Raw genomic sequence first — 24,328 nt, 5'->3', positions numbered from 1 at the left:
AATCTGCTGTTGTCAACTAAGTCGAGAACAATGCACATTGTTTTTCGCCCACTCATGTGACCGCGAGTTGCTCGAGGAACTGTTATCTAGATCGTTTTCATTTAAATTAAGCGCTTATATGTTAATTGTCTCGTAAACGTTACAATCTGCCCCTTACAGGTGGACACGGGCATTAAGCGATTTACTACAATATAAATAATTCGTGGCTTAATGGCGTATTCAACGGATAGCAAACTATTGCTCGCGCATACGTAAGTAGGAATCGTATTTGCAACCTAGAAACCATTGTTGACTGTCGATGATTTGTATTTTTTTCTTTTTGCTCTTAACTACAAGGAACGGCAAGTAAACATTTATTATGATTATTTCAATTGTAGTAGGACCCACCCACGCGAATCACATCTTGATCATCTGATGTCAGTGCTTTGGTGTCACGATTGCACGATTGCGTGACGCAGTACTGCATACACTTATGCAAATTACCAATTTTATATTGACCTTTAGTTATCTTTAATATATAAGTTTTATTTTTGTTAAGCTTGGTGAGTAAAATCTCTCTGGCATGCATTGTATGTTTTGAATACCAAAAAGGGGAAAAAACCTGTCCTTACATCACAAGGTTCACTTTAAATAAAATATTTTTTCACTCATTTTTTCGGTGTGCTGTGATGGCCGAGTGGTTAAGGCGTTGGACTTGAAATCCAATGGGATCTTCCCGCGCAGGTTCGAACCCTGCTCGCAGCGATATCTCCTTTTTTTTTTTTTCCGTTTTTAAATTGTTTCTCCTTTCTTTTTGTTTTCTTGATTTCTTAGCAAAGATATTCCCGAAGCAAAAATAGCTGCCTGCTAGAATATACATGTAGCTCTTTTTAAAGGCTTTTCTACAGGCAAGAATTCTGATAATTTTCCCCGACTAACGTCATGTCAAACCGATCACTGATGGCTAAATATACAGGAGAAGGACAACTAAGAACCTTCCGTGCTACGGAAACATTACGAATACCGTAATGTCTAGTGTTCTGCGAACGGGTTTGGGAGACAGAGGAATACACGTCTGGTAAACGATAATTATTATAAGTTGTGTGTTTCGTATTTGTGTGGGTGCATGTGTTAGTGGATTTACTCGTTTTTTTTTTTTTTTTTTTTTTTTTTTTTTTTTTTTTACATACATCTTCTGTGCGGAGGGGAAAAGGGTATTTCTTTCATATTTTACGATGATTTACATGCACTTTCCATAGCAATCCTTGCGTTGGAAAACTTCCGTGAACTGTGCTGATAGATAAACTTTATATGTAAATTAGTTCTCTAAATTTAAAGGGCATAACTAATTTTCAAAAGAGAAGAGCGATATTCACGTGGTGTCGTAAAAGAAAAGCAGACAATATATTTCTGCGAGAAACACGCTCAAACGAAGAATCAGAGAAACAATGATTGCATGAGTGGGTTTTCACATGGAAGCGCAAATTCCTGTGGGATTGCGGTACGTAATATTAATTAGAAATGGTTTTGATTGCCCAATCAAAAAACTATCATAGATCCTCAGGGACGTTTTATTATTTTAGAAGTTGGAGTCAAACACAAAGTTCACATATTGGTTAATAATTATGTGCCAAATAAAGCCCAAAATAATTTGTAAAATTTGTAGAGATATACACAAAACGGTACAAATAGAGGATTTAGAGTGTGAAGAAAATATAATTATTTGAGGAGTGACTTTCACTGCCCCCTAAATCCACAGCTTGATAAAAAAAAAATAAATAAATAAAAAATAACGGTGGTGTAATGGTTCCGAGAAAAATGGCAATCGATAATATTGAATGTTTACAAAATGAATAAGATCTGGTAGATATTTGGAGAATTAAACATCCCCAATTGTAAAGTTACACTTGGCGTCAAAGATCATCCAGTCAAGTATTTGTTGTTGTTGTTGTTGTTGCTTTTGTTTTTGTTTAGATCGACTATTCTTTGATATCTAACAACTTACAAGGCTTCGCAAATTCAAGTGATATTACACCAGCGCGATTGAACTGGTTCCTAACTGACTCGAATCCGGAGGCGAAAGGTCCTGCCAACCGGGTTTTTGGAAATGAACGCCTATAGTCTCGAAGATGTGAACTATCCTAGTAATGATTTGTAAGCTTATTTTCTGCAATGGAAAGCAACTGGCGCGAAAGATTTGTCTCATGAACTTAGTGTTTGGGATTGGCTCAAATACAACATTCGAATCAAGACATGCTATTTCGTACTCCGAACGAGGTACCGCAAACATTTTTACAAAATGCAAACGAAGAAGCGGCAAAAAGGATGAAGAAGACCTTAGCAATAGTAAAACAAAAACACTTACACGAAGCAAAAGAAACCCTTGAACTTTTCTATGATGGAAACTGAGCGCAAGAGCTCTATGGTACGAGCATGGAGTAAAAAGCTCAAAAAAAATTAAAAATCTGGAGAAACGGAATCACGTAAATAGGCATATAAGGAAATTGTTTGTAAGTGGGTCTATTTTAACTGACCCCTTCAAAATACTAGATAAAGAGAAACGCTTTTACCATGATCTGTACAAATCAAAAAGCACAGAAATGAACAGGAAAGATGTGGAAGCTTTTTTTAAGTAAGTTTAATATAATTAAATCATCACTGAGAAGAACAAAAACAATCTTGCGACTCAGGGGAAATATCTATTGAAGACTAATGCATATGGCTACATTCGACAGCTTTCACAATAAAAAGTACCCTGGTAATGATGAAATACAAATTGCATTTATAAAACATGTTAGCATTTCATTAGTGATCCAGTTATGCAACGTGTGAAAGGAATCCTAGAAATATGGTGAAAACTCTCAAAGAAAATCATACCTCACTCTATTTTGGAAACAAGGTAAGGCTCGTTTTGAGAATTGGCGACCATTATTTTGATTTTCATTGACCGTCTTTAAAAAAGCTTTTGAAATATCAGAATGGTGTTATCTTTTCAGCTGTCTCGAGGCCTTTAATTTTGGCCCCGACTTTATAAATTGGTAAAAATGTTCTATCAAAATATTTAGAGTTGCGTAATGAATAATAACATCAGATTATTTTCCTGTGAGACAAGGTGACCCCCTTTCTCCCTACCTTTAACTTCTAGTTTTGAAACCTTAGCTATCTCGGTTCCTGGAAATGCCAAAATTGAGGGAATTAAAGCAGGAAGAAAACGAAACAAAACTTCTTCAATGTGCAGACGATACTGCAGCAGTTCTCTCAGGTATAAACTCAGCCATAGCCTTATTTAATTTCAGAAACTCCGCGATTAGTTCAAATTTCTATGTGACCCACAACGGTCAACGTTAACAGTTCTAAAACGAAAGGGATGTGGATCAGGTCTCTTATATCACCTTCTTACTCAAACTCTTTTATGGAACAAATTTCGAACAATATACCACCTTAAGATAGCGAAACAACTTTCAGTCCTTAGCTTACACTAAGATCATTATTATAATTGGCATTATAACATTTTCACGCGCCCCTTACTAAATTTGTTATCTGATAAACTGATTGGCAAATTACCTTTGTGGGGTTGCAGAAGAAAGCATATACTTCCAAGCATTGAAGGCTTTAAGAACAAAGTTAGAATTAAGTATCAAAAAGAAAAATGTATTTGCACCAAGAATAATAATCTGATAGCCTTTTATAAAAATGGACGAAGAATTTTCCTCTACAAGTTCCATGCATTTTATCTGTTCAATCGACTGTGGAGACCACACAAGTGTTGCGTATCCCAAGTGGGAACGAGCAAGGGCCAGGCATAGAGCTCGGCGTGTACTGAATGTTGTTGATATATCGCAAGGGTCTATGGATGAAACCCAGTCAAAGCCTATGACGGTGGACTTGTTTTGACCATGTGAGATTACTAGAAATCCAGACACCCAGATTTTTCTCTTCAGTAGTCTCGTTTAGAGTTGTACCATTATAGAATATGGATATGGATAGTAAACAGTATTCCTCTTCCTAGTAATTCACTGGAACTTGTACTTTTGTTGGTTGAACGTTAAAGCACAGTGATGATTCTTACTAAACAACAAGGTTGTTTATATCAGTCTGCAGGGCTTTAGTATCGTATTGTAAAGAGTCCTCAGAGTCACGGTTTGAAAGGAAAAAAAGCCGCGATAGCGGTTAAAAGCACGCTCTGTCATTTAACTGAATCAAGATGAGCCACAAATTAGTATTGCACCTTCGATGGCTAAACTCCTACGCCTTGTTTGGCTGTTACTATTTTTTGGATTAGAACCACGCGTTATTAAGGAATGCAATCTGAACAAAAACATCAATGGAGTTCGATTAGTTTGATTAGTTCGATAATCGAACTCACCCAAACTCAAATTTTCGTTTAGTTTACGTTCGATTCAACGAAACCAGTCGAACCCAAATAATCGTCGATTTTGTTCCGTTAGATACCCGAGACAACACCACTCATTTCTTGTGGTCAACCGCGAGTATAGCCTGAGTGTGCGCAGACTCTCCTATTTGCTTTTAGGGACTTCTGCACTGCACCGTTGCTAATCGTGTTCCAATGTCCAAGTTTTCCAATGCTTCTGTGAGCGCATTTGATCTGCTGTGGTTTGGACTGTAACTTGCAAGAATTGTCCAACAAGAAGGAATGACAAGATCCAATTATCTCTTCAAGGTGTAGTAGTTGGAATAATTTCCTCTCAATACTCTTCACTTCTAAACCTTCTAAATTTTTTTTATTATCATTGGAAAATTGTATCTATGGGACTGCAGAAGAGATCACGTGCACCCTGACTTACAGAAATTTAAGGTCAGACTGAAATTGAAGTATGAAATTGAACGCTTTATAAGTTTAAAAAACAGGAATTATAATATTTTTAAAAAGAAATGGATCTTTCCACCTTCTTTGTTATTCAACTAAGTATAAATGTAAGTATATGTATATATATAAATACTTGTATTCTGGGTAGAATGTGTTTCGTAGAGCGCTCAATTCGTTTGATTGAAGAGCAATGTATAATTCTTGACAGAAGTTCAGGCTTCAGGTGTTTTCATCGTTTATTGCGACAATACTGTTTCGTATGGTTCGAAGTTATCGGACCACACTCATCAGGCAATTTTTAACGACTCGAGTCGTTAAAAATTGCCTGATGAGTGTGGTCTATATATATATGTATATATATTTTGCGTAATGTAATCTCGTTTCCTGTTAGCTTGTTAGTTTTGTTTCATTAGTAATTATTGTGACGCAAGTATTGAAGAATAGTGTAAATTGTCAATTGTCGCAATAAACGATGAAAACACCTGAAGCCTGAACTTCTGTCAAGAATTATATGTATATATATATATATATATTTTTTTTTTTGCGTAGTGTAATCTTGTATCCTTTTTGGCGTTTTAGTTTTGTTTGAGTAGTTATATGTATATATATTTTGCGTAATGTAATCTCGTTTCCTGTTAGCTTGTTAGTTTTGTTTCATTAGTAATTATTGTGACGCAAGTATTGAAGAATAGTGTAAATTGTCAATTGTAACGTTTTGTAATCTGAGTTACTGTAATTATTGTAAAGCAGTTTTGTTTGTTACAATAAACTACAAAGTTGTTATAGAGGCGCCAGAATTTTCTTGATCTGGTCAAAGACCAAACAGGTAGTAGCGCGAATTGTTCAATCAGAATTTTTTGGAACGGTTTTCACGGGAGTTAATGCACGATGGGGTTAGTAGCGGACTGAGACTGTTCGGCGAAAAGAAAACGATCTATACAAAAGAATTCTCTTTGGGAGAAGCCGACACTGTTTTTACACTGCCCTTTCCAAGTGTTGGACCTTCTTCTTTACTGCTTGTCCTGTCTTGAAATGTTTTATATCTATATTTCCCTCGGAAATCACTTCCACGACTTTCACAACTGAGTTATTGTATTGTCCTTGACCTTCTGTAGCCTTCTAACGCACGGTTAAGAGATATACAGTGATGTAGAGTGCACAATAAACTGTGAAGAAAGGATTTCTTCGTATATTTTAAATCTCCTCCCGTAACCAAGATTTCTGACGCCATGCTTCATGTCAGGCGAAAAACACAAGACACGATCATCGTTTTGATCTGACAAATTAATTGAATTTATGTCGCATAATTTTTCTAGCGTATGTCGTAATGTTGATTATAATAATGCCTACTGTAAAGCAACTAATTAGAGCGCGTTCCCCAGATTCCTGGGAAACAGAAGGATCCTGGAACACGATTAGCAACCGCGTAGCGCAGATCCCTCTCTTCTTTCCGCACAAAAGAAATAGAAGTCTGCGCGCCGGCTTCCGAGAGTACTGTCTTTGGTAAGACCGATTGTTACTTCAAACCTCAGATAAGAAATAAAACAAAACGACAGCAAAATAATTATATATATATTGACAGTAAAAAGAAAGCCTCCATTGATCTTCAACTCAACTAGACACCAGGAACATAATAATTATCATTTCAAACTGCTCTGGTGCAAATCAGGAACAGGCAAACCTGACAGTACCTGTTTCTTTTCTTTCTATTCCCGTCCAGAGCCATAAGCATCAGGTTCTTAGTTTGGCAATTACCGGCTGTTTCTTCGTTTTATCATGTTTACGCTCCTCAAAGTTACTACGTACAGAGTGCGCAGCTCTTGGCACACAAGTCAGAAAGCGATAGGACGGATGTAAGTTTGTGAAAGGAACAGCAAATACTTACTTTGCGCGACTTAATTTCTAAAGCGCTGTACGATTTTACTTGATACAGCCATTAGTATTGTATGCGTATCATCCCATGCAATTTTCAGCGAGTGCTTGAATACAAGAAATTGCATACAACATACATTGACTGCACATACGATTGTCGTAGGCTTTTGAAATATGTTTTCCCTAAGGCTGCAACATTATATTCGCGGGATGCCGCAGTGGTGAGGCATTCGCCTCCCACCCTGATGTGGCCCGGGTTCGATTTCCGGATTCAGTGTCATCTGTGGGTTAATTTTGTTGTTGGCTCTCGTCCGTGTTCCGAAGGTTTTTCTCCGGGTACGCCGGTTTTACTCCCTCCACAAAAACAAACATTCCAGCTCGACCTGGAAACAGCGGATGAACGAGCCACTCTGTGGAAGCCACTGAAATTGCCATTTATCAGTTTACCGTGAGTGACAACTGGAAGGAATCATCTTGTGCAGTGGGTGGATTAACAGGAAACAAGTCGCAGAGTAGGCACTAAGTCGTCTACATGATATGTCGCATACAAAAAAAGCCGGAGACACGAAGGCTTACTAATTTTGTATATGTGGAACGTTATTTTTTTATTGACCATTTTTACAGACGCCATCAACATGACTGCTTTGCATATAAAGAATTGCAGATTGTTCGTTCTATTTTATCTTAATTGAATCTTTCTCTGTTTTTTTTTTATTTGGCACGATGTCTTAATCGTACTGGGAAAATAGCTCAGTCTACCTAACTAAAAAGAATAGTTCTTTTTTCAGAAGATTCGGTCATTAATGTATTTTCTATCTTAACCAGTTTATTTTGAGTGAATTGCAAACTTTTAATACAAAACCAAAAGAAACAGTGACAGTAACAGAAACACGAAAAATAGGCAATGTTCAGTTGATTCCAATAATTATTAGGAAGGACTTAAAGATAAATAAATAAATTTAGGTTGATTTGTTAAAGCTATAAACATATTGAGCTATTACATATCTATAAAAAAAGTAAAGAGGTGGTTAATATTACTCGTAAAACGTTCACAACAGGTATGCATGCAATTACGTAACGTTACTACAGTTAATAACGAAGACTGTGGAGTGCCACGTATCCTCTCAAAATGATTTTTTGGGGCCTCAATTTATTTTTGCCTGTCAGTTTTAATATAAAAAGGCTATGGCGATTGAAAAACGTCTGTGTTTGGTTAATCTAAGGCCATAAATAGTTCAACATGCCTGAAACCTTCATAAACAAGACATGGCTGAAATATGGCTTTTCGTTTAAATGGGCTTTTTCAGCCGCAATGGCCATTTTTGCGTGGTACAGATAGCTAGAAGGAAACCTGAAATAATTTCCCTATAGTGAATCACAGGATATAGCCGAATATAATTGTTGGAAAGACAGCAATCAAAAGTGTGTATAAAAGCTAATTAATTTTTAGGGACAAAAGCACTGATGTATTAGCAAATTTAGTAAATTCGCGTTTATCATGCTAACGTTAGGGAACTTTCAGTTTGCTTTTCATTTGTTCAGAGTGTTTCCGGGATGTCGCTAGAAATTTATAAATGAAACTCGCTTGTTGATATTGGTGTAGTAGTTAGCGCGTCGTACTTTCGAGCCTAGTTTGGATCGAAACTGAGCTGGTCGGTTATCGAGAATATAGTAGGGCCCGGTTTAAACGTCGAATTTCACATGTGCCGAATGAAATTCAGCAATAAAATACATGTGAAGGTCGACGTCTTAATCAATTAAATTCGACAGATCTGAATTAAATACGACTTCTGCCGCATCTTCGACTTGGCCAGTCGAAGTTCGACTGTTGCTTAATTTATACGTCGAACTTCACATGTGCCGAATCGAATGCATAAATTATTTTGAATTATTTTAGATTATGTTTTACCCACAATTCTAGTTTTCTTCCTAAATGCCATGCGCGGTTCGGGAGAAACAAATGGCGGAATCGGATGCGATGTGCCGCTCTTGGTTTTCTCCCACCAAAAACACGTTTAAAATGCTTGTGATGTTTCGTGCCGAAAGTAGCAACAGCAAAACACGAGAAACCCCCAGAAGCAATCTTCTCCTTCCCTGCTAGAACGTCATTTAACGCCACTTGCACAACGAGTCTTCTTTTTCTGTTGACACGAATGAGCTGAGAAATATATGAGCGAAGGCAAGGCGAAAAGCTTCCATTATCCGCCACGTTTGAAATAGCGCGGGAAAATACTCGAAGCAGAAAACGGCCTGGGAGCGGAACTTACAAAACATCTGTTATGAATTAAACGCGACTCCTTAATTCGACGTCTAAATCAAATGTCGAATTTAATAATTTGAGTCGACCCAAATAGGTATTAAATTCGGCACATGTGAAATGCGACGGGGCCTTACACATGCAAGACAACTTTAAACGACGATTTTTAACACAACATTTTGTTGCGGGAACACGTTGCGTGCGGGGAATTGCAGACAGACCACAAGTCAAAAACTTGCAGTGGGCTGCCACAACACAGTTAATTCTTTAGAAGTTGTGCGCGCGTTGTAACACGTTTTCAAGGTCTACGAGTTGTCATTTAAAAATTGTTTGTCATTCCGCCTGCGGGTCTTCAAAACACCTCAAGGTTGTTTCCTTTCTTAACCAGGTAAGTGTTTATGGCTTACTCCTTATAAGGGTGTTGACGTACTTCGGTAGCTTTGAAGAATTGCCGCTGCACTAAATTAGCCCACTATCACCTCATCAGCTACTCACAAACAAGATTTTACGAGATATACAAGATGGTTAAATTAGTGGATTTTCACTGTCGCGTAAATTTTATGGGCGCACGGACGTAACTTTAACTGGCTTTACGAAAATAAAAAAGGAGACGGTAACTGTTTTGACCAAAAAGTAGACAAAATTTTTGCTAGATATTTCCCTAACTTCACGTGGACTCAATTTTTAAAATTAGACTGATAAAAGGTTTTCGTGGTAACTTAATTTCATCATTTTGGAAGGGTTGTTTCTCGGGAGTTTTAAAAATTCTTGAAATGTTTAACTGACTTTTTTTTACATATCAAATTTTCTCGATTTCAGTAAAATCGTCAAGCCGCGATTTTTTTGGATAGCTAGCTGCAGCAACAGGAAGAAAACACTAGGAAAAAATAATGAAAGATAAAAAAGACAGTTATCTCTACAACCTATATCAACAAAATGATTTGTTGCTGTAATCTATGGCTCATCATCAATCAGCTGTCAGCTCAATTTGAATTTTTTTGGCACTAAAGTCATCAACTGTCAGCTAAATTCGATTTTTTTTGGTAATATAATCATAAACCAGTTATATAGCTTAATATTAAAGTCATTATGGTATATTATTGGCATAGGCCGCACGCGACTAGACACGTGCAGCAAAGCAAGTCGCACGACCAGCAAGTGTGCAGCTGATGTAACAATTCGCGCTCCGACCTGAAGGAAAGTCTCTGAAAACAACGCTATTGAGAACGCATTCTTCTATTTTATCCATATCACCTTTTTTGTTCGACGTGGTTAATGCAACTAACGCCACCAGTGCAACTTGCTTTGGTTTTCAGATGGAAAAGCGTTGTGCCTTCGATCAGTTTAACAAGCATGGCACCCTTACCTATACGCTTGCTTGGACTAACGTTGGTTTTAACATGCTTCTCTCTGGGATTGCAGTTTTCTGCAATATTAAAATCTTAGTGAACTTTAGCAACAAGCAAACAAGAAAGGGGAACTTTACCAACATTTTACTGTTTAATCTCGCCATGGCAGATGTTTTGGTTGGGCTGTTCATTTTACCGTCACGTGTACTTCTGTTAGGAGCTACCCTATTAGGCCAACCAGGTGCTTGCCACAATGCTATTCAAAACCTGTTTGAAATCTTACAGAACACTTTTAGCACAACATCTTTTCACGCTATTCTTATGGTCACCATCGAAAAGTACATTTCGGTTGTACACTGCATGAAGTACACCGTTGTTATCACAAAGGCTAGAATGGTGACTGCCGCGTTATCAGGTTGGTTTTTAAGCAGCACTTTCGGCCTGCTTACGCTCTTTACACCGCGAGTAGTGCAGTTAATTTTATTTTTCCACATAACCTGGGTATGTTTTACGTTAGCTGCCTTAAATCTTCATTTGTTCTTGGTGGCGAAATCTCAGAGGACAAAAATATATTTACAGAGACTAAGCGTTCGCTGTCAAGAAACTCATCCTGTCAAGAAATATCTCAAAGCCCACAAATCGGTTTCCATGGCAACAGCCATGATAACTCTATGTTATTTTCCGCAAGCAGTTATCAGTTTCATCTTCTTCGTTGGGAATAATCCGTCGATAAGCCCATTTCATCTCTGGTCTGCAACACTATTTTTGGCGGCCTCGAGTCTTAATCCTTTCGTTCACTTCAAGCAAGTCAAGGAATCGTCTTTGTCTCGAAAACGGGCGATTTACAAGAGATGCAACGTATAATAGAAGCCCTATACAGTAATCGTTTTCTTAAAGTAAGTGCGTTGGTAATCAAGCTTAAAACAAATATAAGACGATTAAAACGGAAATACTGTTGATAAGGAAAATACATTTTGAGCAATTTAATTAGTTTTGCAATTCTGCTATCCTTATTTTTTAATAAGGAAGCACAGAAAATGGGGGCGTTGTGTACGGTGATCGAATGATAACTTATTCTGAATGTGGCGCTTAACGCCCACTTGGTTATAACCAGCAAGTCCGTGTAGCTGAATAAAATGATTGTTTCAATGTAAATTAAGTCTAGCTACTACAAATTACTTACTGGATAAGCAAAGCAAAAGAGAAAAAGCCAAGAGAAAGAGAAAATAAAATAAAAGAAAAGATGTATCGATCACAAGACTAAACGAAAGGGGCGTTAAAACGTAGCGATTTGTTAGATCTTTACTTGGCAAGGGTGAGTAAAAATTAAATGAAACTGCTCCGAGGTAAATTATTGGCTCTGAAATGCGGTAGGCCGTCAGTGCTTTTGTAAAAATTGTTTGTTTTCTTGTAAAGCGGATGAACGTTTCTTGAGAAATGAGAGCTAAAATCAGCCATCTTTATGACCCATTGGCACTGCGGATTGTACTATGTGCGAGTTTAATCATTAAACAAAAGACAGATTCAAGACCAAAAACAACTTTATTGTACTCATACAATTCGCTACATTGTGTTTTATATATTGAAGTAACGCGAGTACTAGCTGGCTCGCGAAATTACCATAATGGAACAGAGAGAACAAGGCAGCCAATACTTCGAGAAAAAAAGCAAACATTATGGAAATCCATAATGTTATTCATCTCGAGACATGATGCCCGCGTGATAACCCGTCATCGGTACTAGGTACCAAGTCTGCGTAAAGCCTAACCGAATGAAGTGTTAGGGTGGTTCGGACTAGGTTTATAGTCGAGCTAGATTCCTTTTTAATTGCGTCATTCCTTTCCTTACCATCAGAGTGTTCATATCAAGAGACAAGATTTTTTCTGATATCGTTATAGGGTCAGGTGGTTTAACTCACTTAAAGGTGTCACTGGCCGTACCTGGACCTTGTGGGGGAGGGGGCGGGGTGTGAGAACCCCAAGTCCACCGTCCTTAGAAACCCATGTTTTTCAAGCCAACCTGGTTTCTAGTTTCACCCGTTTCCCGGATTTCTCTGAATGATAAAAATCGTCGTCTGAATTTGGTCACTGGGTTCAACCACTCCCTTGATTCAACCGTTTCCTTGATTTTTTTCATAAATTTAACCTGTGTTCGTGATTTTTGCCAATAGTTTCAACCATTTTCTTAAATTTTGTTAATGCTTCCACGCGATTTCTTTATTTTTTTGTCAATTGTTTCAACGATTTTCTTGAATTGTAACAATGGTTTCATTCGTTTCAATCGCTGTCTGGAGTTTGGTCAATGCTTTTAATCATTTTCTTGATTTCTGCCAATGGTTTCAACCTTTTTCTTGATTCAGTCTGTCCATCCTTTAAACATTTTGTTCATTTTCTGTATGGTTTCACACTTTTCGTCATTTTTTGCAAAGGTTTAAACCGTTTTCGTTTGCCCTTGATTCCTCTTAATGTATGGTTTCAACCGCTTCCTTGATCTTTGTCAATGATTTTCCGTGATTATTGTCAATGGTTTCAACCATTTTCTTGAATTGCAACAATGGGTTTCATTCGTTTATTTGATTTTTCAATGGTTTCAACCGTTATATATCTTGATTTTTCTCGCCAGTGGTTGCAACCGTTTCTTGAATTTTGTCAATGGTTTCAACAGCGTTTTTGTTTTTGGTCAATGGTTTTCCCCTTCATTTGATTTTTGGCAATGTCTCTACGTTTTTCTTGATTTTTTTGTCCATGGTTTTAAACATTTCTTCATTTTTTGTCCAAATAAAAAAAGGGGGAAAAGACCTCAATAAAACAGAAAAACAGACCGGGACCAGTTTCTCGAAGTCTCGATAACACACCGGACCGAAAACTATTTTGCGTACACGATGCTCCTAATGATTTTGAAAGCTAAATTTTAACTGTCATGCATTGCCACGTTTACACTAAGAATACGAATCAGTCCATAAAAGTTATTGGACTTTCGAGAGCAGCCGCTATAGAAGCAACCGAGGCAGCTGCTTTGGTAACAGTTTCCAATTCCATCATGTTCAAGACACCAGGTTTCCAAAACATGATTTTAGAAAGACTTCATATACGCAAGGAAGTATTTTGCCATCACCAACTACGGTAAGTTGGTGGTTGCTTGTATCAGAATATCTCCTCTTGAGACCTGAGGTTCTCATAAATTTGATCTCTACTGTCACATATATGGCGATAGATGGATAGATAAATCATTTATTAAATAATACACTTTGCAGTCTAGGCAACTGAATTACGTGTCTCAAAATATAAAGTTAGTTTTCTCCTTTTATCGCGGACACAATTACATTGACTTTTTTTCTCCTTTTACTTGTTACTGCCTGCTGTATCCCATTACAGTTAATACAGTTGTTTAAGCAAGTTCAGAAGCATGTTTTCGTAGTTGTACAATAAACATGATGAACGATGTATTCTTCAGTCAGTGACACGGCATACTCGGAAAAAGAAAATCTGAGTTCTCCCAACTGGAGTCGAAACTATGGCCTTCTATGAAGAACATAGATTCGACTAGTACTCCTGAAAGGAGAAGTCGTATTTTCTTCTTCCGAGTATGCCTGTGTCACTTAATGAAAAAATACATCTATAATTTAATCACCAGGCTTAAAACACAACATCACGTTTTTTTTTTTTTTTTAATATACATATTGTATTGATTTCACTAAAACTTGTTGGATGCATGGAAAAAGTCCATTTTATTTTGTTACGTCTGTCCTTTTCTCTTGGTTCATTTATGAAAATAATGTATTATGACAAATATCGTGCAATTAGCCGAGCTTAAAGACATCATGTCCCTTGACATATCTTAATAAGCGATCTTAAAATAACACGCCATGGCTGTTTCAGAAAAAAAGAGAAGGTTTCAGATGTTTATGTTACAGAGAAGAGATACTTTAACTTATCTTCAAAGCGCATCGTGATATTCAGCGCCCAAATGTCTCACAAATTGCGCGCGTGAGGGTGTAGTTACGTGTCCTCAATCAGCTGTTCAGTTTACTCATAAAACATTAAGATTTAGTGAAAATTTCTGACATCAGGGTGACGTTAAAGGAAATTCTAAAATATCTTGGACGAGCACAATTTTTGGTTTCAGTAATTGTGCTCGCTTCAAACTTAGTTCACTTCCTTTGAGAATTTTTGAAGTACTAATAAAATGTACCATTCCACGTTTGGCTTGATAAACAAATGTAATGAAGGTGAAGTGAGCAAAAGTGTTTTATATAATTTAAGCAATCGTAGTTTATATCAGGAGGAAACTGTCATATGGAACAGTTTTCACGCCCATTTTATTAAAAATGGAAAAAGGCGCTTTTAACATTATCACAAGCATTGTTTTAAGTAAGTGTTTTCCCTAGATGAAAAACAAGGATGTAGTTAAGAGCTGTAGCCTCGGGGAATGACGAGATCAGATAAAGCGCTGAAAGTAACAGGTGCAATGGAGCCTTACTGACTGATAAACAGATCATCGGACTGAACAGGAGTGGAGCACGTTCAAAAGCTTGGTATGTCTTATCTTACAACATCTATCTGATAATATAGGTAAATTTATTATACAAATTGGTCAAAATTACAATTCCTAGATATCCTTCCAAGCAATGGCAAAACACAGCTAATTGCCTTTGTTCTACACTTAGTAAAAACAAAACAAGACGAAACGTATAATCGTGATGGTAAAAAAAAAAGTACTACAGCTTTTATTTTTCTAACCTCACTCGGCAGAAACTATACTGAATTCTTGGTAAGAGTTTGGCAGTTATTCTAAAGAGAAAACTTCGTTTTTTAAGTTTGTAAAAGTATAAACGGCGATATTGTATCCAATTCTCTTTAGAAAGGCGAACGTAACGCTATGTAATATTCCACCGCTGTTTCACTGCGAAGTAAAAATATCCAGAATGCATTTTTTCTTCACCCAATAAGTTTCTAACAAACACAGTTTCGGTTGACTAATGAAAATAAATTAACAAATAAGTGGGTATTTGTATTTAGACTTTTGTGGGAGTTTTTCCTTGCACTGGACATAAAATTCCAGACGGTTCTTTTTACGCGCCATGTTACTGGGCTTTATGCCGCGCAAGCTGCCATGTGTAGCGAAAAAAATGCTCGATCGATGTAAAATAAAAATCAGTTTACATTAGAAACGTGGACGAATTATTAATAAAGCAAACCAAACCGAGAATTTAATTTGATGCTTGAATTGAAGTTAACTTCTAACGACTGTATTTGCTTTGAGATAAGTATATTTAATTTATTGAAATATTCAAAGGAAGCCGAAGAAAAGAAAGCATTTTCCTAATACACGATTTTGAAACAGTTCTTCTTTTATTTATTTTATTTGAAAATGTTCTATATTAAGCTTCATTCTTTCAAAATACACCTCGAACGACAGGGTATAATCACTCATTGATTTCTCCAAAGCAATACGTTATTATGTATTAATAATTCTTTCGGAATGCAGATGTCTCAACTGCTTTCTTCACCAGAAGAAAGCAGTTGAAACAACTTTTCCTAAGATGGAGATCCTTTTCAATCGAAAGAAATACCAAAATAGACAACTTTGGGGTTTGATAGATGAAAATACAAACATGATATATTAGGACGTGCAGCAATATGATGTTATCTCTGAAATATAGGGATCGTGTACAAAATTAAGGGAGACGACAACTGGTGCTTCACGTCTGTGAATCCGTCAAAACGCTGTATATTCTCTAAACCATATTAAGCAGAATAATGATACGTGTTCGTTTGATTAAAGCTGAAAATCTCCAGTGTTTACATTGTAATCAAGGTAAACGATCCATAATTTATTATAACTGTTTTTCATTCGACACGTACATGGGTATAGTGCACTAACCGAGGTGCGAAACAAGAGTTGTGTCGTTGAATAAACTAAGCGCGAAAAGTTTGATAATGCAAGCTTGGATCTCTCTAACAAAGAAAACGAGATAAATCACATTTCCTATTTGAAAGGACAGTTTTACGAAGTACTCCGTCAGCTGAGTTCCACTTCCGACAATTACGAAGAGAATCTTTTATTGTGTTCATGACAAGCGAGAGAGCTGAACACGCAATTTAACATTTATTGTCAACTGATGATATGAGTCGAGCAAATTTGCTATTTTTTTAAAAAAATTAGGAAAAACCGTCTTGATCAAGAATGAGAAATCTGCAAGTATTTTTTTTTAACTTTTTTGAAGCGCCCCTTCCTAGCGGCAAACCTTAATGCCATTTTTTTTTGTTGGCGATAACCGGATTCTCTGATTATTAAATCTATTAGTTTCTCGCCTTATCCGTGTGCTAAGATCTATATTTCCGTCATCTTTGTGTGTAAAATCCCGCTGTTGAATAGAAAGTGTCATTTTCAATATTAATTAATTCGCCGCGCCTTTGTCCAAAGAGTCATTATAAAGCCACTCTTAATAGCAAATTCTCTATAAAACGCGAAGCCCGAAGAAACACGCCCTGAAGCAACTTGAGGTAATAACGCCCTGTTTGGACTCCGCCCTTGTAAGTAGAGTATAACATTCAAGCTATCACTAACTACAGTAAGCTAATAGTTTCGTGCTTCTCTTTGTAGCTGGAACAGAAACTGAAGCAATATCAGAAAACTTGAAACCTTCGCCAGGACGCTTCACTTCGAAGGTAATCGTCACGGTCAGCTCTGACAGTTTGAATCATCTGAGCTTTTTGGCAATTATGACGCCGGCAATTCACATCTCTTGTTTTGTGTTTGCGCTCGAAATTCGAAACCAACAATTTCGCAACCATTTTTTGCTAACTGACGGGTGTATTCAACACTTTAACTCGGTTTTAGTTCGGTCGTTTTCTTTGAACCGCAGTATAAATTAAATCTTAAGTCTTTTAGCGACAATTTCTCGAAGTAATCTTGACTTTCGTTTTGAGATGGTGAATTGAATATTTTGGAGCCGCCGGCTATGACTGCGACACATGAAGAACTTTTAAATGCTTTTATTTTTGCGGCGCGTTTTCATTTTTGAAAAGCCATAGTATGACTGCTGCTCACTGCTGTTTTCATTACGTTACTTCAAAGGGTCCCGATAATCATAATCATCGTTTTTTCAAACTTGAAAAAGACATCAGGGTAGGTTCAGTTTTTAATATTCGAAATACAGTAAATAGGTTAATGTTGTAGTGGGATTAATTTCTCGCGTGCGCGCTAAAACCAAAAAAAAAACCAGAAGGTCTTTTTACCACGCTAGTATTTAACAACAACTTTTAACAGAGGCAAACCGAACTGTTCCCGATCTCAAACTTACTAACTTTTAATCGGCGGTAATTTTACGGAAACATCCTAGTGTACAGACTTTAATTTCTTACTAAATTAAAGAAAAATGTTGGTTCACCATGACAGTACACCTGGATAGGAATTTTGATGGGATTCATACGAATTTCCTCTCACAAGAAATCAAAGGTCATTTAAAATGGAAACTCAACAACTTCATTTTATGCAAAAGCTGAATTCGCGACAAAATGTCAGTTAATAGATTCCTGCAGGCTATGAGGAAAGGAAACTGATTCCAGGTTGTAGAAGTTGGTGACGCTTTCTCCTCGGTTTCACAGGACTCAGTAGTCCTAGTAGTTGTTAACTTATTTCGACGACAAATAAATTTACAGCTTTTCATTACTCAAAAAAAGTAAACTGCCACTACTTACACAAAATATTAATAATGCAAATGTCGCGTAGTTTCTTAACATAAAATTAATGATTCAGATCGCGTTTGCGATAATGACAGGCGAGTTACTAAGAAAAAGAAATGTTCGTGCAAATTCAGAAAATAACCCGTTATGAGCATTAACATGCACTGCCTAACAAATGTGTCACGTTTACGGCTTATATTTATTTATTTACTTAACTTTAGGATTTAGGTAAACTTTGTTATGACAAATACACATTTCACCGATGTAGTTGATTTTAAAAAATTGCACGCACCCGCCATGCCGGCTACGCATGGATAGCATACATCAAGTTACAAATTAAAAGAAAATTACAACGCGAGCGATCTCCAACAAACGCTCATTGTCGATATCATACTAAAGAGAAGACTGATTACCTCAAACAAAAACGTGAGAGCGTATATTGGTAGTATTTTGAAGTCATTTTCCAATGTATTTTTCACAGTGTCACTATATAAATAATTAGGTTGAAAATGTTTTTGCAATTTATTTAAAATCCAACAAATATCACTTTATCCCTTTAAATTTTACTTGCCAAACAACATTGGTTACCTTTCTCTGAGTGAAGCTAGTCTACGCAAAATTTGGAATTGAATTGATATCAACCTTTGTTGTTTATCGTCGTCATGGCAATATCGATTTTACCAAAAACGCGACACTGACAACCTTTAGTGCAAAATAAGTAATAAAGTGTATCGAGACACTTTAAATTTTCACTCAGGTAAGCTGGCCGGACAGAAGAACTTTTGTACTGTATCATACTGCATGTACCGTATTGTATTGGTATTGTATTGCATTGCATTGCGTTGTATTGGATTGGATTGGGTTGGATTGGATTGGACTAAATGGATTGGATTGCACTGCATTGCATTGCGTTGTATTGGATTGGATTGGATTGTATGCGTGAAATTACACTGGGCGAAGACACAAACAGTGCAGTATAAGAAGTCTGCAAATTAGGCGCGAGAAATTCAAACTTCACTGGAATTACATAGTTTCATACAGTAGGAGGTTCCCAGGGGCCCACACATCCCTCGTACCTGAGAATCGAGGATGTAACTGACATCAAATACAGTTGATTTGATTTGAAATGATTTGTTTCCCACTCAAGTTATGTGACGCGACATATCGTCACAGATCTCATTTCGAAGATCACGCGTTCAAAAGAAATAGGAAAATTCCATGTTCCTTCTATTCGGCTTTGCCTCACGTTCTGTCGCGCAATGATCATTTGAACACGGCCACAGTTCTCGTTTGATGTGAATTCATACCTAGTTTTTCGTGCTGATTTCTGAACCTCATATGAATATGAAGTCATATGAAACACTCTCCCTTGTGATTGATACATTACTTGAAATTTAAGTGGCCTTTATTGGAGCAAATGTCAAACAGCAACCCGGAATTAAAGTTTAAGACTTGTGGCCTATCCCTCCACAAAAACCAACATTTCCAAATTCCAATTCGACCTGGAACGCACGAACACCTTTTAAAGAGTTCCCAGAGCTCTTTGGTGCTTCGTGGGTAAATAAATTACATTTTTTTTTTTTACATGGAATCAGTTACAGCGATACTTGGGGGCCCGGGAGGGTAAAATCACCGGAGGAAAACCACACTGTTTTAGTAATCTATGTATCTTTTAAATTTCAGATGAAGTTTTCGTCCATTGTTTTTGCAATCAACTTGTGCTTAATGGCAGCTTTTACCGTAGCCTTAGCAAACCAATGTACAAGTGAATGCAATTCAGCGGCCCAACAATGTCAAGATAGTTGTGGGGACTGGGATGAATGCACAGATTGTACGAACGAAGCAGACAAGTGCAGAAACACCTGCCGGAAACGAAGCCTTCACTTCAAGTTATGGCCATCACGTGATGACATCGTGATACAGTAACGAGTCAACAACAACAACAGCAGCTTCTCTGTATATTATTATTACCGTTGCGTCTAGTTCAGTGAAATAAATTCAATGTAGAGAATTAAAACTAAAAGGTAACATCTCATTTCATCGCGCAGGCTATTTTGGATTTTCTTACATCATATGGTTGCCGCTATTGTCAGTTTTGTGTCAAATAAATTGGCAAACATAGCAGCTTGTAGGAAAAAGGCGATAAAAAATCTTGGCTTGTCTGACACTGGTACATCCTCGGAGACCCAGGGGCAGTCAGGGCGTCTTCATATGAGCCCGGTCGACCGGGTTGGCTTGGTTTCCGAGATCTTGCCTCGCCACCCTTTTCTTTACCAAAATTTCGATGTGTTCATATGAGAAGGCGGGCTGGCCCGGTTACTGAGATCTCGGTTTTTGCGACCGAGATCTAACCGAGCTGGAAATTTTTCCCATATGAACACTCCAGCCCGGATACCGGGACGAAACATTTTCAACTGTGCATGGCTTGTAAGGTCGCTGACAAGTCGAAACGCAGTTCCACGGGTATTTTGGGGTCCTTTTGGACATTTTTTATCTCGGTAACCGGGATTAAATTTCCTATATGAACAGAAGACAAAATTCGTCCCGCCTACTAAGCCAGCCCGATTACTGGGCTCATATGAAGAGGCCCTCAGTCGGGGGCGGGCGAAATGGCGCGACGAAAGTTTTCAAGAACCGGCGAAGGAGCCGGCTCTTTCACCGGTTCTTGAAAACTTTCGTCGCGCCATTTCGCCCGCTCCCGACTGACTGTCCCTGGGTCTCCGAGGATGACACTGGTAGAGAAAAAAAACTTTGGAACTTCGTCTTGTGTGTTGGGGCCCATCACTCAATGAAAATTTGCCCCAAGATCTTTAATCCGTTCCTGGCTGCGACAATTTTTCTAACTTGATAAGGGAATGTCAAGCCAGTTGACTATCTCCTAGTCGCCCAGACGAGTGTTGTTCGTTAAGGAAAGAACTTTGTATCTGGAAAATGGCCCATTTTGGTTAAAATTGAACGATTCATCTATAAAGGGTTGATAAAAAGTCGAACTGACCTCCAGAAACGATTTTTTAAAGGGGCTTTTTGTTTGTTTGTTCTTTCTTTGTTTCAACCATTGACTCCTACACTGTCAAAACCGTCTTGAAGTCATCGTAACACTTGCGACGTCATCACTTTACCTGCCAGAAGATATCTTTGGTAACCAGTTGATAACGTAGGATAAAGCCTTTAAAAGACGAACATGAGAGAATAAATTGTGCCAAAGATAAACCTTGAATTTTTTTTCCCGTACAATTGAATAAAAACGGTCCTTTCGAGCCACGGACACTTTTCGTTTAAAAATTCTCACACTCCCCTGCATTTAGGCGGAAAAAATCTTCAGCTTGAACAAAGGCAACTGAAAGATAACAAAAGCACAAAAGGAAGTGGACGAAAAAAAGGAAGAAGATGAAAAGGAGAATGAAAACAAGAAAGCCTCCCCACGATTGTGTTTTTCTCGTGCGCATGTTCTAAACAAAATATCGAAAACGACGTTTTTTACAATTTAGCTCGAAGGTAATGCAATAAAGCATCTGGGGCTCCAAAGTGCTGTTTTTAGGGGGGAAAAAAATCAGCAGTCAAAAGGTTCAAACGCTTTATTACTTGCGACGAAATCGGTGAGAAGAAAGAAAAGCGAAACTGTTTTCCACAAAGGAAATTAAACTGCTTTTTTCATCAGAAAATCAAAAAAAAAAAAAGCTTCTTTTCAAAAAAAGAAACAACTGATAGGTGACTTCATTTTTAAAAACAATCACTACTGTCTTTTTTCCATTCATTGAATGAAATTGGCGAGGGTCAGTGAAAGGTTCCTGTTTAATCCAACTATTCCCTTGTTGTGTTATCCAAGGAGATTAGATAAGGTAAGAAGAATATTTCAAGAGCTTTAAATGACTTATTTCAGGAAAATCTATTTTTATTTGGTATCTCTATTAGTTCTGCTAAAAAATCAGCGACCTCGCTCCCAGGGTCTTTCATCTCCCCACCCCACCCCCAAGGAGAGCGTGGGAAGACCCTGGGAACGAGGTTGAACAATCAGAAGCACCAAATTCAGATGAATTATTGCACATTAGAATATAGTTGCTATCTGGAGTGTGCATTATTATTATATGTTTTTTTTTTCTAACATATATAGAAGCACGGAGAAAATTATAGAACAATGGTACAGCGGATGCTCCTCGCGCTAACTTCGATTGAGATTTTCAAAATTGAAGCTTCAGATTTTCTTGCCTTCTCTAACCGACTCAGTGGGTTAATTAAAACTAAGTGAAAAAGTATAATCGAAGACGACAAATACAGAAAGAAATTACTTGCTCTCACAAAGTGGCGCAGCTTATCCAGCATTTTGTCAATAATAGCGATCAAACTGATTTAACAAAACAAGTTGAATTGGACCTTCGAGATATTTAGAGAAAAGGGAAGGTTACGTTTTTGAGTAATCAATGAATTCAGAGGACAGAAGATCATCAACGTACGGGCAAAATTTTTTCAGCGGGGCTGGAGTTAATTTGCTCGAAAAAAAAAACCTGTTAGTCGCTGGTGTACAGAGATGGTGATGTCGGGCTACCTGACTTGTATTCACTAGAAATAGCTAGGCAGAGATTTTCTTGCATGACGTACATCTTTACATCCTGCCTGTCCCTATATACCACACTGGCGAAACTAGGGGAGGGTCAAAGGAGGCGAGGCTCCATCCCCTTACTTTTCAGACTAAAACCGAGGCCCCTCCAGACAGGGTCTTTAAGTCGAATACATGTCCCAGTATGCAACCAAGCGCAGAGAGAAATACTTCTACGCAAGCATGTTGCACTGGGCACCATACGGAAGACACAAAGATATGCCAAAGTTGAGCACAACACTGAGAATAATGTAGTTGACGACATGAAAACTCACACAAGATAGTAACAAGAGGAAAGACGATGGGTACCAATGTTGACCTGAGCCACCTGTCACATGAGCACAGCAGAATAGTGAAGGAGATGTTAAAGCAAGAGTCAGGAGCCTTCGCACAAGATGATGGCAACACTGGATGTGCCGAAGATTTGTAACTTAGGATTAACCTTTAGGATGAAAAGCCAGTACTGAGATCTTACAATTCCATCCGGAAACTCTTTTACGGAGATATTAAAGTGCATCTCTAGGATATGATTAACTGTGGCTGGTAGGCAAATCAAAATCACCGTATTCAACGCCAGTAGTTTGCATAAGAAGAAAAGATGGCAGTCTAAGACTATGCGTTCATTATCGACAGTAAAACAACTAGACACAGGATAATCGTTAACCCATTCGTCCTTTCCGAGACATTCTTAGCAGCCTTGAAAGAAACACCCAGTTTTTAGTCCTCGACCAAGGGAGGGCTTATATTATCAAGGGTTCGTAGTAGCCTGAGAGCACCGCCCTCTAACAGCGTTCATCGTACCCTGGGGATTGTATCTGTGGAACCGCATTCCATTTGTTTCCAAAACGCACCAGCTGCTTACTAGAGGTATATGGAGAACTGCCTAAAGGGTTTACCTCTCCAAAATGAAAATTTTCAGTTCTGACGCAAAGGAATTTCAGCTCACATCATGGCGGCGATAGTCCTTTATGCTACACCACCTTAAGTCGCTGAAGAACTATACTGGAAGACATTTCGCGGCAGATATTTGTTTGCTTGTGTATGCTGACTTAATTGTGGTTTTGCTGCTAATCGGCTTTCCAGGAAGCGGGGCCAAGCAATTTTGAGTGTGTATGTAGTCTACTGATTGACCTTTGTCTTCTGTATTTTATTTAAAGTGATTAAAAAGTTGTCTTTATTTGGTTTTAAATTCATTATTTTTTCACGTGGATAGGATTAAGACAGGCCATCTACGAATCTACGAACACATCCATATTCTTTCAGTGTTGTTCTTGACTGGGAAAAACTTTAAATGTCCCGACTTTTACCACTTTTTAATAAAGCATGCACATGAAAGGCCCAGGAAATAGGCCAAGATAGGCAAAGAATGACTGGGAAGATGATTATATCTCAGAGGCTTTTCTGTTGCGTATTAGGGTTACAAGCGAACCTTACTTAAGATCTTTTCAATATAAAGTATTAACTTTATTCACCAATGAGATCCTTTTTAAAAGAGGATATATTCCAAACCCTAACTGCTTTTTGTTTCAAGATACTACAGAAACTAGAAACCACGTATTGCTAAGTTGTCCCCTTTCGTACTCTTTTTGGATAGACGTTACTAGTATAAACAATATATTAGTAGTTGCAGCTGCCTCTTACTACGTGACGTTATCTTAGGACAGTTTCTGCTACAGTGGGGCATTGTTGTGGAATAGCTTTCAACCTAGCGACAGAGCTACCAAATCTTTAATCAAATTTAATAGCGAGATAAATTGTCTA

General features: G+C 37.7%; 1 long non-coding RNA gene and 1 other non-coding gene across 2 annotated transcripts; both read left to right on the top strand.

The window, feature by feature from the left end:
- Positions 1–662: 662 nt before the first annotated feature.
- Trnas-uga (transfer RNA serine (anticodon UGA)) lies at positions 663–744 on the top strand. Its single transcript has one exon. It is a non-coding gene; the product is annotated as a tRNA-Ser (tRNA).
- A 15,949-nt stretch (positions 745–16,693) lies between these two features.
- LOC146484197 (uncharacterized) lies at positions 16,694–20,008 on the top strand. The gene is made up of 3 exons (XR_014863658.1): positions 16,694–16,821; positions 16,892–16,956; positions 19,657–20,008. It is a non-coding gene; the product is annotated as an uncharacterized LOC146484197 (long non-coding RNA).
- Positions 20,009–24,328: the final 4,320 nt, after the last annotated feature.

The sequence above is a fragment of the Pavona decussata genome, unplaced genomic scaffold (assembly GCF_977016875.1).
Source record: "Pavona decussata unplaced genomic scaffold, jaPavDecu1.1 SCAFFOLD_36, whole genome shotgun sequence".
NCBI lineage: Eukaryota > Metazoa > Cnidaria > Anthozoa > Scleractinia > Agariciidae > Pavona > Pavona decussata.
Note: the sequence above shows the minus strand (reverse complement) of the source record. Positions and strands in the feature narration are given on the sequence as shown.